The sequence below is a fragment of the Trematomus bernacchii genome, unplaced genomic scaffold (assembly GCF_902827165.1).
Source record: "Trematomus bernacchii unplaced genomic scaffold, fTreBer1.1, whole genome shotgun sequence".
Taxonomy (NCBI): domain Eukaryota; kingdom Metazoa; phylum Chordata; class Actinopteri; order Perciformes; family Nototheniidae; genus Trematomus; species Trematomus bernacchii.
In genome coordinates, this window is record NW_022987654.1 from 2,255,669 (window position 1) to 2,273,618 (window position 17,950).

Genomic DNA, 17,950 nt, shown 5'->3' on the forward strand with positions numbered 1-17,950 from the left:
CAACTACAACCAGGAAGCTGTGGTCTTAACGACATGGATATACATTATAAAGGCTCCACATATTGGTGGGCTGCACCAAAGTAATTGAGAATCATCTCTTAGAAAACATTACATTCTTATAACAAATTCCTGGTTATCAATTGGTCCTTATATTTCATATCAATGGTAGTTTTGCATCATGTTGTTGCTGTTAATGCTGTTTGTATCCCTTAGTTGTTATTCATATTTTAGTGGTTTTGCGTTGATATAGGGGTAATTTCATGTATCCTCTTTCATGTGTTTCTTTTCTAATCGTTGTAGTCCTTTTGGGTCTTGTTTCCCCTTTTGTTAGTTTGTTTGTGTCTCTTTGTAACCAGTTGGTTCCTTTTTGGTCGTTTCGTGTCCCTGTGGTTGTTTTGCCCCTCTGTGTTTATGTTTCTTTGTGGTTGTTTTAAATGTCCTGTGACATTTTGCAGGTATACGCTTTTACCAGGAACAGTAATGTTTTGCCACCTCCACAAAATTAAGCTTTTAATGGAAGTCACCGGACTGAAACAGTCATTAGGACACCGGGGAAGACTGCAGCAAGACAGTATTTAATGGTTAACCTTTCTCTCTACTCGTTTGTGTAAGCAAAGCTGTCGACACAATGGTGTTTTGGGAAAGTGTTATATGAAAACAATGCCCGCTGCCGGGCCATGGGAAACAGGGAGACCAAAACATGCCGCTGAGTTGGAGCACACACAGACAATGTTGTTTCAGGTGAAACTGAGGACAACAGGTGTGTGTGTGTGAGAGAAAGAAAAGCAGCTTGCTTGAGATGCCATCATCCTTCCTTTCCATACACAGGACCATTAAAAAGCAGACTTAACGTTTATTGTAATGGTTCTCACTTGGTCCACTAATAAACAGTAAACAACTGACTAGCATAAGCTTTACTTGAAAGGCCTCTTCAGACGAAGTGGAATGCAGAGACCCTAATATCACACACAGATTGATGGTGTTATTGACAGAGCTTGACATGCGGGTAAACAGGAGTGTTCATTTTGTTGGGAAAGCCTGAGACAATAACACAGTAATATATGAGCTTTATTAAAATACCACTGAGTCACCACAAGACTGTGTAAATCTGATCTGTCGACTATCCCCACCCCATCTGTCTCATCTTCTGTCTCCTCAGCGTCTCCAGGGATCATTTCCCTCTGACCGCCTCTAACTGCTTTACCTTCCCTGACACAGATCTCTCAGCGCTCTTCTGTGTCAGCTATTTCCTTCTTCCCCTAAACATGTCTTGTCTTCTTGCGTTAATTCCTCCTGTCACTCGTTTTCCTCACACTCCACACTCTCCAGTTGAACTCACTATTCTCCTCCCTCTTGCATTTTTTTTACTTTTACAGTAAGTAGTTCAGATGCAGCTGTTGGGAGGTTGTGGCCCTTCTGAGAGGAGAAAACCTGTCAGATGTATTACTTTGTAACTGGCCCCTTTTTAGTGATTTCTGCTGTCTTTGTACTCAAAACCACCCCAAATAATTGTGTTTTCCTTGGGTCAGACAATCACATTCCTTCCATTTTTCCCTCCTCTTATCTTCTTTGGTACTATTTTGTTCAGGCGTGTCTGCCTACGTTAACTGTGTTTACAGTTGTTGTTTTCGGTTTCTCTAAGTGCCAGCTGTGCCTGGGTCCATTCCTTTTTTTCGGGGGGTTGTGGTGATAAATGCAGCAGATGTGTTGGCTAACTGGAAAGCCATGCCACACAGTGGTTGGTTTACAGTGCATAGGTCCAACCCAGTTAAGCCACAGGAGCAAGATTTACTCTTCCTAAAGATCAGGGGAAAATACTATAAGGGAGTGTAGACAAACTAGTAGGAGGAGGGTCAGAATTAGGGGCATGCTTTGATTATTTTTTCCTTTTGGCTGAAGGCATAGTCTGTCTTTTATGAGATTCTTTCATGTATTAGTTCATTTAATTTCATACTTACTTTGCAGTAAAGCTGATGGTGCCATAATCTGTGCCACAACTATGAAATTCATTAAAAATATATATAAATGAAGGTGCACCCAGTTTGATGGTTGTATCAGGGTTCTATTAATAACTACATTGGTGGCACACATTAGCTTTCATTAAGATCTCACACTTTCTATTTGGGTATATGATTTTTGAAAGGTTTTGGCGAGTGTGTTTGTTTTGATTAAGATAAGAGTTTTAAGAAAAGATTAATATCCTGGGTGAGGGCTTCATTTCTGTATAAAGGGAAACATTAAGTTCTGGTCCACTAATCAATTTTTGAGATGAAGTGAGAGGGATAACTGATGCAACAATTTGACAAATACACATTAAAACTGCATTTTCAATAACATTTTCTGAAAACATACCCCTACATCCTAATCAGACAGTCACACTCGACATCATTTGGCGTCCCTGCCTTACATGGGTTTCCTTTACTGAACTTGCAGTGTAAATGTTAGACCACTAGGTGTCATGTTTCCTCAGCTGGCACAACTGTGATGTGATTGTAATTTGAGAAGATGTCAAGACCACAGAATAAAGAAAAAGCTGTATATGATATCAGCACTCTGTTCAACATCTGCATATCATCTCTTGACTTCAAAGCATCTTATACATAAAAAAAAACGCTAACATTAAGTTCATGTGCCGAAGCAGAGCTTTCCTTAAAAGGACAAGATTATCCACTGAAAATAGACTGAACTAAAGTCATCTCCACTGGCAGAATAAATTGAAGCAGATGGCATGTGGACTGGTGAGCATTGTGACCCTATCTTCACCTGCCTCCTTGTAAGGTATTATTATCCCTGGACTAGAAAACATCTGGCCGGCAGAGCTGTGTGATGCAGGGTTGACATACGCACGCACGCACGCACGCACGCACGCACGCACACACACATACACACACATACACACACCTACACAACACAAACACACATTCTTCAAGGTTTACGCATCTGCAAGATGAGATTCTCCTTGTTTGATAACACGGTGTCTGGTTTTAAATCTGGATTTGCTCCACATTAACGTGGTGTAACAAAGGTGACATATTGATACCATTGTTGCAAAGAGAAGTGATATAAACAAGTTTTCCAACAAAAGGTATGTCTAAAGCATTTTATTTGCATAAACCAACCGAGCACATGTCTGTGTGTGTCTGAGACAGACAGACAGACAGACAGACAGAGAGAGAGAACGCTTGTGTTTGTACGGGGACTCAAGTGTGCAGCTGTTTAAGCAATCAACCTGACAGGGACATTAGTAGCAAAGAGCCTAGTCTTTAACACATGTTTACCTACACACACACACACACACACACACACACACACACACACACACACACACACACACACACACACACACACACACACACACACACACACACACACACACACACACACACACACACACACACACACACACACACACACACACACAAAGGATGTGCTCTTAATGTGGCACACAGACTGACGCAAAACGATTATGAAATCAATAAGCACATTATACCTACATTATTTCTAACCTTTTAACATAATAATTGAAAGTATAATTCTCAAAATGTCAACAGACCAAGAACAAAATAGGAGTGGGATGAATGAAGTGTTTCCTCTCAGTAAATTATTCTAACAAGCAAGCTTTTTATATCACTACTGTAAGTACGTTTGGAAAACTTGTCACTAAGTTTTTAATATTTGTTCACGTCGGAAATGTTTAAAGAAGAACAAAGAACATAGAACTCTTTGTGCGTGTGTGTTCTTTTGTGAAGGGTTAAAGAACACACCTGGCTGTCTGTGCCTGTGTTTGCTGTGGATTGTACGGCTTTCCGTTGTAGGAAACATTGAAAGCTTTTATGTGGGAATAGTGACGGTGCTTAAAAAAAAAGAAAAAAAGATAGGATTAATATAGCCACTGCCTCAAAAACACACTGAAGCTGATCATATTCTCCCAAGGAACTGAAAAGGCTCTAGGATTTGTATATCAGGATGTTTGGTTAGAATAAGAATTTTGCGTCAATACGTTTATACGGAAATATACGGTTCTGATTTTACCCATACATAAACCTTTCGTCATAAAATGTCACTTCTCCGTACAAAAAAGGAGAACTATGTTATCTACAATCTCTGTCAAGTCTAAAAACAATAATTCAGGGGCCTAACGGAGGGAAAGCTTAATAAAAGAGTGACGATAATGTTCATAGTTTATGAACACTCAATAGGTGTGTATAGCTCAAGTTGTAAACGCCTAATAACAGCTCAGCTCATTAAAAAAACACTAAAATAAAGAACCAGGGATCTTTATGTCCGAGAGAGGCAGCTGAACCTGTGACAGGCCATGGGACACTATTAAAAGGTTGTGACCTTTGATCTCCATGACTCAACATATCCCACAAGTCTAGAAAGAAAACAACACACACTCACACACATCAATGTCTGTGGCTAACAGGTGGGATTTCTTGACGGAAGATAGATTTCCTGAACCTGTAAAAAACGTCTTTGTGTAGGTTGACAGGCCTGCAGGTAGGAAATGTGACCTCCAGGATCAAATGAACGACTTTTACCACCTCAAGGAATACGTCGACCTACTTTATCCAGTTGCCTTTTGTCTAAACGTCAAACAGAAACAGCCTTGTGTTGTATTTTACAGCCAGGCCTCTAAAAGCCTCCGATCACCTTTCTACCCCATTATTTCTGACACAATATTTTGAAGCTTTAAATAACATATTCACATCTGTCTGTTGTTCTTAGAGGATGTGAAACTTGTTCTGGACTATCCAACATCCTACTACACACACACACACACGCACGCACACACATTCAAAAAGATGAGTAAAAAGAAAAACCTGCATGACGTGATTCCTTTACACAGGATGCTGAAAAAGATCTGAAACCTGCACACAGACAACAGCCTCAAAGCAAAGCCTTGGAAAGAGCGTTTCTGTCACAGTTCGTGCTTTAACTGGAGCCAGAAATATTGCTGTAATTGGCCTCCCTACTGGAAAAACACACCGCATTGTATTAGTTGCAAATTGGCAACAGCTTTTCAATTATAATTTGTGTTTCTCCCATTACTTTCAGCAGCCAAATCATTATAATACCAGTTGTGAAGCTTTAGTTTTACATTATGTAAACAGTAATGATATAATAATGTATAATAACTACATTTACTGAAATGTACTGACTAATTGAAACTCAAAAGAGCAGATAATCATATTCAATATCTAAAAAACAGCATCTTGCTTTCAAGGGAACATTTTCACAGTGTTGGACGAAAGTTCTATAACCTTTAAGGACTGATGCGCATATTAATATTCCCTGCCAGTGTTTTACCATTAAGTAAGATGTAATATTACTGCATGCATTAATGTTTCGGTAACATGTTAATGCTGTAGATTTGAAGATGATGCTAACTGTACCTTCTTTATGTTCTGCTGGGCAGTTCAATCTTTAACAATGCATCGTATTATTTAAAGTCATCGTATGTTTGTAGTGCCGCTGTCCTGGAAGCCTAGGAACAGCCCTGTGTTCAGCTTTGTGACGATGCCTTTTTCCAGCTGATCCAAGAGGGTTGTTTTTTCCACTTAACATTCAGAAGAATTTTCTCAACCCATGGAGAAAAGTCTAATCCTTCAGGCATCATGGAAGTAACCGGTAACTATAGCTGTCAGACAAATGTGGCAGAGCAAGAAGTATCATATTAAATATAACGTTATAGAGTAGTCGTATACGCTCCATTAAAAGGGAAAAACACAGTACAGGACAAGTTCCTAACATAACTAGATGAGTGTAGTTCATGTTAAAGCTATTTTATGTCTAGCTGTTGCCTTTTATTGCATTAATATGCCACTATTAAGGCTTCCAGCTCATAGAAACTGCTACGTTTCCTGAATGCAAGATGATTAATTGTGTCTCCTCACTAAGATGTGTTTAAAATATTAAACACCCCTCAGAACCAAAAGCACATACTCATAATCTCCCACACTGATGCCTTCACACACCTGGAGGCTCATTAAAACTACTGAGAAAACTAATGCTACAATGTCCTAAAAGCTTTATTAGAATTTTCAAAACAGAGAGCAGCAGCAACAAGATGAAGAATGATTGTTAACATACCTTGTTATGCCACAGTTTTCCGCCTTAATCTTACTACTCTCAAAGGAGAATCATCCTTGTTCTGTGTGAAATCAGCTCATCTTTTGGGAGCGAACATTACAGGGCAAGCTGTGACAACATGCCATATCCAACACAACAGGTGTAGCCTTGGAGGAAGGGTGGAGGCAAGAGAAAGGAGGAGGGCTGCAGTGTATTCGGGGCGGAGGCTGCACACAGGCATGTTTTGGCGAGAGCCTGTGTTCATGCTTCAGGAAGTTTTCAAGACCCATTTATTCATAGGCTCTCAATCTGTGTGTCTATCTGTGAACTGCAGAAGGTAGCTTAAAGGCCATGCTCCCAAAATAATTTCAATCCACGATGTAATAATGAAACAGACTTTAAAAGGACCTTCTGGGATGATAAAATAAAGAATAATGTGAACAATTACTTTAATCTGTGTGTTACGTTAGAAGAAATGAACTCTGCCCTTGTTGAAGACTCTGCAGAGAACACTCTCTCCTTCACAGCAGATCAGCTGGTGATAGAGGTTGCTGGAGGTAACCTCTTATGAATAAATATAGCTGTGTACTATCTTATGCACAGCCCTGACCCTGTTCTCACTGTGCCCAGTGAGCCTGCTTCCACCCTGCCGTCACACAAATGGAGCTCCACATTTGGGTCAAGCAGCCCCCCAGGAGCTGTTCAGACCGCAGCATCCCTGCATGGATTATAGTGTGTGTTCTGCAACCTTATCATAATTACAGGCTTTCTTCTCAACCCATATATGCTGACGTGCTTTGATAACCATTACTAAAACCCCACAGTGGAACGGGAAGTTAGTACATGTAATTGAAGTGCTTTTTTTTTTCAAACAAAGCTGTTATATAGTTTGGTTCAACTTGGATTGTTCGTCTAATTGTTTTCCAATGTTAAAACATGTCTCACTGATACCAAGGTGAAGCCATTCAAAGCCGTTTTTGATTTACTGAAGACTTACAAAGAACTTAGTCAACTCTGAAATTAAAACAAATATAAGCTTTCACATCGTGATATGCTGTCTTTAACCTAACTTAATATTATTTACATTTTATAGAACAATTATTTGATGATAAATATTTGTATTTATTTGTTACCAAGTGACTCAAAATCAATGCAGTGTAGTAATACTAAGCTTGACACGTGGACACACCTCTTGCATTTTCGTTTTTTTCCCATTTTATCACATTTTTCTTTCAGCATTTCTGAATTGAAAAGTCTTGTTTTTCTTCGATAGCTTCCATATCATGCTAAATGTTAAGACTGCATGAAATGTGGAGGTCACATGTCTTAATTGGGACCTAACTGTTTTTTTCCTAATTATTAAAAAAATATTTGGTTGAAAATTCTGCATGTTTTAAATTGAGAATTTGATGTGACTTCCAAACATTGCAGCACTGTATCACATCACTGGACAAGCTTGACACATCTCCTATAATTGGATTTAATTATGTTTACCATTACTATCTTTCTATTTATGAAAATGTCAGCATTTATTGAGAATTCCCTTTTTTGCAATAGTTTCCATTTCATGCTTCTCCAGTTTAATGCAGCTGGATGAGATTGACATGACATCTACTTACTGAATCAAAAATACAAGAAATCCTAACATTTCAATTAGCTAAATCACAATGTGTGATTATGGATTCATAACCCATATACATATAACTTATTATTTGTCTTGATTTCTTTCACATATCATGATTTTTACAAAGTAAGTTCTGATAATGGAAATGTGCTAGCAAATAGGATTCATCCAGTGAAAACAGTGTTGTGTCAGAGACAGTTGGCTTGTTTAAACGCTGTGAGGAATGTATATGTATTGACTGCTGCTTCATGTATTCCACTGTACAGATCACTGCACACACTGTGTACAGCATGCAGAGCCTTTCCCTTCCAAGACTGTCACAGCATGACTCCGCCTCCTCCTATAGAGACAATGTTATCCCCGCTCCCTGCTGTGCTCTTCATGCACAGATGATGGCCAGTTCAAGTCTGATCTCATGGGACTTTCATTATTGACATTGGTTCAGTGACGGGCCACAAACCTGATCATCAACACAAAGCTTCCACAAGAGACAATAGTTTGTAACTTATGTAAACGGTTATATTCTAGTTGCATTCAGACCAAGAGCTTACTTGCTTGTTATAGTATGGGAACTCAATGTTGTAAATTATTGTAAAAGAATGTGGTGCCACGAGCCCTTATATACTGTAAGTTAAATGCAAATCATCAATAGAACAAAAATAGGATTATAACAAATCTTCATCCTATAAGTTTCTTTTTTTCAAATGTAGCATTGTTTAATAATAGTAGGTTTCACAGAGTAAAATATAGTGGCATGCAGTCTGTTGTTTTACACAGTTAATCTGACAATTCTGTAGTCACAGCTAAATGAACCCGTGTTACCTTTTGCTCCAGGCATTCACTTGTTTCCAGCAAAACTACTAATGAAAGCAGTTGATATGCAGTGCTGAAAGTAAGCGTGTAGATTATTTAAACAGTGTGCAACACAAACAGAAACTTTAATGAGTCGGTTTTGATCTGCTGTAGGAGCTGCAGGTCTGAGACCAAAGCGAAATATTAGGAATTCAGCATTTGTTTGTGTTGCCTTTTCAGATCTTATTGATGAGATATGCAGTGTGCGCTACCCCACACATGACTACACTTCTTTGCTACTTGTCCTTAGGCTAACTGACTTCAAAGATGGGTATTTTTGGCAATATGACTCATTTCCTCCTGTCAGCGTTGAGGCATACATTCGAACCAGTGTGTTGTTTGAGGAAGAAAAGTATGTGCTGTATGAATGAAAAATGAATCTCACTTTACAGAAGAATTGACTTATAATTATTGTTTCGTACCGTAAAACCATATTGTTAAATTATGTTTTACACTATGCTACAAGATACTCCATGATAGTATCTGCTTATGTTTAAAAAAGAAACGAGCCTCAGGATGTTTAAACGTGTCTGCAAACCCTCGGCATAACCTTTGGAAATGTCTCAAGAGAGATATTTGTGCTTGCGAGGAGTTCAACTTCACCTCCGTATTGGATGTTATTAAAAGCCTCGCCACAGGCTCAATCAATCGAGACACTCCTGCTGTGCTTTGTGCTACTGTTGAGGATAATATCTGCTGTGTATGGAGAGCTGGGTAATGATTCAGTACAGTCGGTTGTCCTGATGCTGAACACGTACAAAAGCGTTGACAACAACAAGCTTATCGGGAATAATGCTTTAATTGATACCGTCTACAATGTACTATTAATTAATTTGGATAAAGCCCTCATACAACAGATCAAATCAGAACAAAATGTATTTGTATGTCTGAGGATGACAGAAAATAAATATTCTAATAGTGAAGAAAACATTTGTATTCAGCACTCATCTTCCACTGCCCTGAAAAACAACCAGCAGTACTTGCAGCAGCACTGAAACAACTTTCCTTCAATTCAAATGATCAGAGTTCATGAAGGTCTAAATGAAGATATCACAGTGTTTTATACATAAATATGTGTCCCCGGTGCGTCAGGGAACTCACGCAGCATCAGAAAATAAAACCCTTTCTCTTTTCCTCCGTATACCCAAATCTCTAAAAACGGGGCTACAACGGAGCTGATCCAGATTTGCATCCGATATGACGTAATATCGGAAATGTAGGATGGCTTTAGACCCACGGTACTATCAGAAACGTTGCTATCAGAAACAATGCCCGACTGTTTTGGACGTAATATGGTCGGTGTTTACATTAGCATCGCTAACACTCAGAGCTAACCTGTACTGGAGAGCATGTGTGTGAAGAAGCAGGAAATAAAAAGGAACTCACCTTGTGGTATAACCGGCAAGAGAGAAAGCCTTGAGCTCCATACTGTTTCAGAAATAATCCTTGATAATCCATGATATGGCGTTTCATCACGGCAGAATTTAGTTTAGACAGTAGCTGCCGGGTCCCGCATGAGCTCAGCCCCCTCCTTTTTTATTTTTTTATCATTTTATCATTTTTTTTAAAGCTTTATACCCAAAATCAGCACTTTTGAAACAGGAAGTGAAATAGATGGATATGAGGCATGGCTAGAATGGGTGATCTGTTTGGTATTTTGAGCAAAACACTTCATAGACATGTTTTTTATATATTTGTATATATCTGAGACCTATGCTATTGCCTACAAATAGCATGATAGGTCCACTTTAATTAATCCAAACTCACAATGATAGTTTTGCTTTAAAATATGTAAAACATATGACATCCTTTACCTTTGAAATCTGAATTTGGATAAGGAACTGCTTACCAAAGATGGCTGAAATTGATGATGAAAAAGTAATTGAACCCCCTTAAAAAAAAATGTGTCAAGTAATTCATTATTTATCATTCTCCAAGTTATGAGAGATCTTAGGCAATCATTCTTGGATGAAATCATGTTATTTATATCTCATTTTCAAACCCTGCTATTTCAATTCTTCATTCTTGCTAGTGTTACATCAGTTGGATGATTAAAAATACTGATTTGCCTTTTGCTTTTTGAATCGAGCATCAAAACTCAATTGCACATAAGCCCTCTCATTGCAAATTAAAACAGTTGATCCCAAACTTCTAAAATGGCACCAAACACACACATTCACACTCTTACATAACATACACAATACTGTCTTCCCACACACACTTTGATGCAACCCTGAATGACCTTTCCTGTCTGTATTTTTGTCACTCCAAAACCATGACCCGAAACAGAAACAGGACTTTTGAAATGGAATCCTGTTAGGAAAATATCAAGTCATTCGTAAGGAAGGAGGCAACCATTGAAACCACAGTAATAGCAGGTGCTAAGTGAATGTCAGAGAGGATGCTACCACAGTAAAGTCAAGTGGAATTCCTGCAAAGAAGTATACAATACACGCGCAATAGCAACCTCTAGTGGGTAGTAGTCACAGGTGGGCTGCTGCTGAGATATATTATATAATAATAATGGGTGGATTAAAGGATATGTCATTATGGTATTAGTGATTGATTTTCTTCAAATGCACTTTTATATTGGATATGGTAATACCATTTTTCCGCAGAAGAACAGAAACATTGACGAGAATATTAATTAGGCTGATGTACTGTACTGTATATCCGTGAATAATTTGACTTTGTGTGTCCTTTGGATCCACAGCACAAACCACCATTAAGGACTGTGATCTATGATGAATCAAACCATCATAATTGAATGTGTAAGTGTAATTCACACACTTGAATGTGTCTTTATGGAGCATGATCTCCTCATTTATCACAAAGATGTCTGTGTTATACTAAAACTCAAGCAAACTAAACATTTTAGGACTTAGATTCACAGTGGCGAACAGCAGCAGTTTCTATATGGCTGTAGCGCTCGGGGCAAAGCATTGAGATGTAACTTTGGTATGTCTATCGATTTCGGGGTCAAGTGAACAAGGAGGGACATTTAGATGTGAGTCAGTGAGTTAGTGAGACAAGCTGGGTATGAGGGAGTTTGTGCATCACTTTTATTGTGAAGTCTGCAGATACTGTAAAAGTGTGGGTGTGTGGCTGCAGAACTCAGATAGTTGTTCAACACAAAAATGTGTCTGGAAGCAAAAGTGTGTTTGTGTATGAGTGGGCTCGAGATGGGGGTGTTGAGCTCGTCTTGTTTTGTGTCTGAATAACATTTGAATGTATTTGATTCCCATTAGCACTAATCAAAATGAGGATGTTATTGCATCAGTGTAGAAAACCCCAGTACAGTACAGTAGAAGCCATACTGTCGACGCCCACCAGACATCATCACTACCAACTTTCATACTGTGTGTGGGAGCCAGGCTAAAACTTTCATGGAGCCTTCTCAGCAGATGCAGTGCTAATTGCTGTCCATGCATTGACATATGCACATGTCGGTGGAACTTTCAATATGCTAATATCCTGTGAAGTATAAAGATGTTAATGTAGTGTTGCCAAAGCTCTGTGTGTATTTGATCATAATGTCCTCTGCAGCAGCACACACAGCGGAGCGTTGAAATGATCTCATCTACAGAAACTGATATTGTATCATGGGGAAATGATGCCCAAAGATTCTACTTCCATCAAGTTGCTGCTCTACTTTTCATGTTTTATTTATTTATATATTTTTTAGTCGACTTCCAAGTCAACTGGCACAGCATGGAGGATTAGCCAAGCTCTATGCCATCAAATAACCCAGCTAAATTATGCATTTTTCCAAATAAGTACTTCTTAAAACAATACTTCTTATCTAAAAAAAAGTCGACCCAAAGGAGAAAGGTAACCACTAAAAAAAATCAGAACGAGGCATGAATTGAGAGACAGCTCTTGCTCAGGTGAAAAAGGTGTTTGTTGATCTGAAAGCACATTTAAACATGGAGTTGAGGGCAACAATTAAAGTGGACCTATCATGCTATATTTGAATAATATAGTGTAGGACCATACCTATATAAGGCATATTTATACTTTTTTTTTTCAAAATACCAAACAGATCATGCATTTTAGCCATGCCTCATTTTGCTCAATTTGACATTTTTTAGCTCTGTTTTTGCAAGGGCTGATTCTGTGAGAACAGCACCACCTACAGGCCTGGCATATGTACTACAGCCTCTCCAGCGCTTTCGAACGGCAATGGCCGTGGCTGTCTCCTCCTGATTGGTGGAGTTGGCCCAATAGCCGTAGCGCCACCGTCCTGACGTCAGGACAGTGTTCAAATCTGGATCAGTTTTTATCAGATCCGTTGCAGCCACTTTTTTAGAGATTTGGGTATGGAGGAAAATAGAGAGGGTTGCGTTTTCTGACACTTGGTGAGTTCCCTGGAACACCGGGGACACATATTCATGTATAAAAGATGTATAAAAGTGCATTTTGCAGGCTCTGCATGCTGTCCCCTTTAAGTAACTCCAGGATGAATTGAAAATGCATTTGAGCGATTGAAAGAGAAAGTGAAGTAACTGAATTAAAACTCAACCACAGATTAAAAGAAGCTGAAGCACTTTAGAGGACCGGAGCACAATCGCAGAGAGACTGTTATCATTCGTTCTCCAAAGTCATCAGTATTAAAAAGATGAATACCAAGACCTGGAAATCCAAGAGAGATGCAACAATCTGAGGATTCATGGAGTCATTAAGGATGCAGAACCTGGAGACACACTTTCATTGACCCTTTTATTTAGCTTAATGGGGTATTTTTAAAGGATGTTTGAGGTTTTGTAAGAGGTCAAACCAGTTTTGGGAACTTCATGTTGATTTTACTACTGTCATTTTCTGTATTATTGTGTTGCACTGTTGGAGAAGCCTGTGACCTAAGATTTTCATCGACATAACTACTCTGTAGCTATGTTCGTATGACAAATAAAGAACCTTGAACCTTGATCTAAAGGAATCCATTGTTTGGTTGTTTAAATGATTGGCTATAGCTTTCACGAAAATGTGTGTTATACATTTTGTTGACCGTTGGTATTTACTATCTTAACACCTCAAGGATGAAAAGTAATTGGAATGTTTTTCAATGCAGATCAGCATCCCAGTTCCCCCTACACACTTGTACAGTATGTGCGAGAATCCGTTCATTGCTGTTTGCAGCTTTAATTTATGTCATCTTTAACTACATGTTATGTGCAGAAACTAGGGCTGTCAGTCGATTAAAATATTTAATCGCGATTAATCGCATGATTGTCCATAGTTAATCGCGATTAATCGCAAATTAATCGCACATTTTTTATCTGTTCTAAAAGTACCTTAGAGGGATATTTTTCAAGTTTTGAATACTCTTATCAACATATGAGTGGACAAATATGCTTTATATGTTTCTTTATTATCATTTGAACAATGACAAATATTCTCATGAATATTAAACACAACCTCTGAACATTACAAATATTCGCCTCAATTCAACCTGGAACCTCTCATACAATAATACTGTGTGTGTGTGTGTGTGTGTGTGTGTGTGTGTGTGTGTGTGTGTGTGTGTGTGTGTGTGTGTGTGTGTGTGTGTGTGTGTGTGTGTGTGTGTGTGTGTGTGTGTGTGTGTGTGTGTGTGTGTGTGTGTGTGTGTGTGTGTGTGTGTGTGTGTGTGTGTGTGTGTGTGTGTGTGTGTGTGTGTGTGTGGACACTGTGATGGATCGTTGGCGCTATGTGCAGCTCATGGTATATATGCTCGAACGGGAGCTGCCTGGACGCTGCAATCATGTTGCGCGCACTATGCTGAGTGTGCTGACTTTTCGTACAATGTCCCACTGTCTGGCTACCTGCATAAAGTCAAGTGCTCGGCGCAGTTGTCGGCGAAATGTCGCTCCTCTGTTTTCATTGAAACAGCTCCATTAGCGCAGCTAGCTAGCACCAGATGCTAACAACAACAACAACACGTAAGGTGTGCCTCGCTCGCGAGTCGCGCCACACATACACACTCCCTCCCGGTCCTCCCGATGGCCAGTCCGGGCCTGCCGGTGAGCGTGGAAGTGTGGTCTGCCACAAGCGGGCAGCAGGAGCGGGGCTGTCAGCATCAGCTTGTAGATGGTATTTTACACTCGATGCGCTCTGAAACTACGGGTCGGCCGAGGACAAAAAATACACATGCGTTAATCGCGTTAAAATAATTAGTGGCGTTAATTTTTTTTTGCGTTAACGCGTTATTAACGCGTTAACTTGACAGCCCTAGCAGAAACACATTTAACATTCAACAGATTTGCTGCTGTGTGCAATGTAGTATTTCCAAAAAGACAGAACACTTTGCATGACTGCACCAAGTGTTTCCAGGGCCTTGTAGTCCTGAATAATGTATTAATGCACTAGTGCAGAAGTGATGCATAGTAGCCTATGTATTTATTATACATAGCAACCCGTTAAGAGAATAACGTTGCAGCTGCTGAGGGATTTCCCAACAGTATCATGACTTGCAATCAAACATTACTGTGGTTTTTCTCCACTTTGGACCCAAAGACCTTTGAAATGTGTATTACATGTTGTGTTTAGTACCACATTAGGTGTGAGGCACTCTCAATAGTTTAGTTTTGTGATGTTTTTTTTCTTAATCTTGACTAATTACAGACTGCAAGTATTTTTTGTCAGATCTTCTTGAAGAGTGTATTCACTGTTTGACCTGAATAGTTAACGCAAGACTTTGGAGTCCCTACTTTGATAATGGATACATAAGAGCTTTCCGTATAATCTTAAATGTAACATGTTGCCATAGTTAGTTAATGGCCACGATGCTTGATAAGATTGTCCTCATCTGTTCAAATATATTTTAAGTAATTCCTTTAATTCTACAGTGTAGAGAAAGAGAAATGTGTTGCCCCTGTCCTTTAAAATGGTTTTAAAAAAGCAATTTGTCATTGCACTTAGTCAGTAATCACTCAGTTCTCTACTTTGGATGCAAAGCTGCTTCTGCTCCTATTTGGCTGATTTTGTGCGTGTGTTTAAAGCATGACTGTTGTGGAGTGTATTATAAATATTTTCAGATGGATATAAACTAAGAAAACATAGTGGATCACCCTCGATGAGTACAGTATGTGATATACAAATCCTCTACTCTAAACAGAAGAACAGGGTCATCCTGCATAAACCATGCTGAAGTGCTTCTTCATCCAGTACAGAGAGGCATTGTCAATGAGATACATGCAAGAGCACATTCAAATATAGATGCCCCATGACAGCTTTGTAGACATTTTAAATGTGGTCTCTAAACATTGTAAACCTTTTTGAAGTGAAGGCGTGTGGCGCAGTGGATAGAGCCTTGGTTTTCGGATCAGGGGGTCACAGGTTCAAAATCCACTGCAGTCAGCATGTCGTTGTGTCCCTGGGCAAGACACTTCACCCCAAATTGCTCCTGTGTAAGTCGCTTTGGATAAGAGCATCTAACAAGTAACATGTAATGTTTTAGCATCTTATAAGCTTTTAAATGCAATAATCTGTCAACACAACTGAACTTTCTGGATGCGTTTCATTGTCTAATCCAGTGATTCTCAAATGGGGGTACGCGGACCCCTAGGGGTACGTTGGGGTACTGCAGGGGGTACGTGAGATAAAAAAAAAAAAAAGGTTAATTAAAAAAATACCATGCATGATTACAAAAATAATCTTAGTACAATAAGTTAAATAGAAAACACAATTTTATATAAAATATGCCTAGAACCACTAAGGGGGTCCTCATATAAACATGTTACATTTGTGTATTGTATTTATAGTTTTTCATAATATATCATTTTGTTCATTGGTTTGTTAATTATTGTAATTATTTATATAGGCTTTTTCTGTCAAAAATGTCCGGGGTCGGTCAGGGGGTACTTGGCAGAGAAAATGTTTCAAAGGGGGTACATTACTGAAAAAAGTTTGAGAAGCACTGGTCTAATCTATGCCTTAAACAACACACCCCACCAACGCAGCCCCCTGTTGTTGTTTCTTCTGCATTAGAGGATGTTCCTTAGGACAGAGGGATGTCTTCACTGATGGTTATTAAAAGCTTTCACTAACTGAGAAAAGAGTGGTGAAAGTGTGAAGGAGTTGGAGACATGCAGTGTATGATGGATGCTGTGGTTGAGAAAGAAGTCAAGGACAGAGAGGAGAGATAAATAAATGGAGGTCAAAACTAAACAACAACATCAAATAACATAACTCATTATGAAATGACATGCCCTTAACCTGTTAACGTGTTTTTCTCTATCTAAACATAAGCTTTAGAGGGTCTTGTAAACCTCTATGAAGGACTTTTTCTTGAGTGCATGGCATGTGGCACTGTGAGTTTATGAATGGTTGTTTGCCTGCACAGTGAATGTGTGTATTGTGTGTGTGTGTGTGTGTGTGTGTGTGTGTGTGTGTGTGTGTGTGTGTGTGTGTGTGTGTGTGTGTGTGTGTGTGTGTGTGTGTGTGTGTGTGTGTGTGTGTGTGTGTGTGTGTGTGTGTGTGTGTGTGTGTGTGTGTGTGTGTGTGTGTGTGTGTGTGTGTGTGTGTGTGTGTGTGTGTCACTCTCTGGGCTTGAGTCACAAATCATGTGACTGGGCAGATGTTGACGTGGTTAGTGTCTCAGAAGAGAACAGAGCAATGAGTTTGAGATCCGTTAAAAATAAATACACGGGTTTGGTGGAAAGGCGGCACATCTTTTCTTGAATTTATTCTGGTGACATTTCGAGTCTGAATCAGAAAAAATAGAATACAGGGAGAAAGTAATTTACGAAACAATACAAAGCAGCTTTGCTCCTCGTCCCATGATGGACTCAGTAGTTGGTCTTCTTTTTCGTAGCTTTCACAGAGGGAGTAATTGGAATGACCTCTGGGAGCCTACCACAGATCAATTATCTGGGTTTTTCTGTCAGAGCCGTCTTGTTACAGCCTGACTGAAGCAAAGGTCAGAGAGGCAGCAGGTTGAGCAGGTGGAACCCACTTGATGGTGTTTGCACGGGCTAGGTGGTATGTCTGAGCATAAGGTGAAAGCAAAAAGGGTATACAATATGAGATGTGGCTTTGTGATCGGAATTTGATTGTAAGGGACTAGGAAATCTGCTGATTGTGGTAGCATGGAAAGTAATTTACAGATGCACAGATACTGCTGCAAGATGAATTGTGCAATATGTTGCTGTAAAAAATTGAGCAGGGACGTAGAAGTGACATCTCAGCACAAGCAAAATGAGTTACATTAAAGATGGTGTGGATTTTTCATTAATATGTTGGCTGATATAAAATTGGTTTAGTGCTTGGTTGAATAAAAACAATGTTTATCTAATGATCTGCTATTTGTTTCCAAAAGGAAAGTGTGGTTGCGCTACAGAGCCAGAGAGATTAATCCATTCCATTCTTAATCATTATGGGATACAAAATACAATCCTCAATTTATTATAATGATATACTGTATCA